The sequence below is a fragment of the Branchiostoma floridae genome, unplaced genomic scaffold, assembly GCF_000003815.2.
Source record: "Branchiostoma floridae strain S238N-H82 unplaced genomic scaffold, Bfl_VNyyK Sc7u5tJ_1421, whole genome shotgun sequence".
NCBI lineage: Eukaryota > Metazoa > Chordata > Leptocardii > Amphioxiformes > Branchiostomatidae > Branchiostoma > Branchiostoma floridae.
This window is the reverse complement of record NW_023365714.1, coordinates 254,188-255,620: the sequence shown is the minus strand read 5'-3', so window position 1 is coordinate 255,620 and position 1,433 is coordinate 254,188. Positions and strand designations below refer to the sequence as shown.

General features: G+C 47.2%; 1 protein-coding gene across 1 annotated transcript in view; it reads left to right on the top strand.

The window, feature by feature from the left end:
- The window catches only part of LOC118407539, a 29,085-nt gene that overhangs the window by 26,192 nt on the left and 1,460 nt on the right, over nt 1–1,433 (top strand). The window lies entirely within an intron of this gene.

Below are 1,433 nucleotides of genomic sequence, written 5' to 3'. Positions count from 1 at the left end.
ACACAATACGTTAACTTGAAGACTCAGGCCGTACAGACTTCTCGCCAGGATTTTTTCAAAGCGTCGGACAGGGGTCCGGGGGCCGCCGAATGTCCCTGGCGGGGTCCAGGGGCAGGTCCACTGTGGGGGGACCCAGGTGGGCGAAGCCCCCCTGGAAGCTCTTGCATTTTAGACTATTGAGAAGGCTTTTTTTATCAGTTTTTTTAGGGCCATATTTACGATAATCGTAGCAGTCACTTACTTCTCTTCAGCAGTTTGACTTTAAAATATTTCGGGTCAAAGCTTCAAAGACAACTAAAACCTCACAAACAACAAACTTTACTTAGCTCAACAGTATACAAAAATATTGTACGGGTTGCCATCCTTAGTTGAAGTGCTTATTTATAGCGCTAGTATCTTCGCTGCGCCGTTAGCCGCCGTGCGACTTTTGTTGACGGTCTGATATCCCTACGTCGCCGCCTCGCTGAAATTCCCACGGACGTGTTTCAAGAAAAATACCCAGCAAAAAACGCTGTTCTGCGTCAAATTCTATTCTATAAAACATGTGGGACTCAGTGTTACAGTCTAAATATTTTGTAGAAGCACCGCTGTAGGAAATAAGGTACAAGCAATGTAAAACATCACGTAGCATGAAGTTCGCTGTCAACTGGCAAACAGCACACGACTGTTTGAAACTCTAAGTCTAATCAACAGCCGTGTTTGATTGATAGCCGGCGGTCCTTTGATGAAGTCGGCGAAAGGTGCGTTAGTTAGAAAATCTGCGTTTAGTTTTGATACGTAATTAAAAGTTAGACAGTGGGTTAGGGTTAGGGTTAGGGTTAGGGTTAGGGTTAGGGTTAGGGTTAGGGTTAGGGTTAGGGTTAGGGTTAGGGTTAGGGTTAGGGTTAGGGTTAGGGTTAGGGTTAGGGTTAGGGTTAGGGTTAGGGTTAGGGTTAGGGTTAGGGTTAGGGTTAGGGTTAGGGTTAGGGTTAGGGTTAGGGTTAGGGTTAGGGTTAGGGTTAGGGTTAGGGTTAGGGTTAGGGTTAGGGTTAGGGTTAGGGTTAGGGTTAGGGTTAGGGTTAGGGTTAGGGTTAGGGTTAGGGTTAGGGTTAGGGTTAGGGTTAGGGTTAGGGTTAGGGTTAGGGTTAGGGTTAGGGTTAGGGTTAGGGTTAGGGTTAGGGTTAGGGTTAGGGTTAGGGTTAGGGTTAGGGTTAGGGTTAGGGTTAGGGTTAGGGTTAGGGTTAGGGTTAGGGTTAGGGTTAGGGTTAGGGTTAGGGTTAGGGTTAGGGTTAGGGTTAGGGTTAGGGTTAGGGTTAGGGTTAGGGTTAGGGTTAGGGTTAGGGTTAGGGTTAGGGTTAGGGTTAGGGTTAGGGTTAGGCTTAGGGCCAGGGTTAGGGTTAGGGTTAGGGTTAGGGTTAGCCTTAGGGTTAGGGTTAGCGTAATTGGGTGCTGAA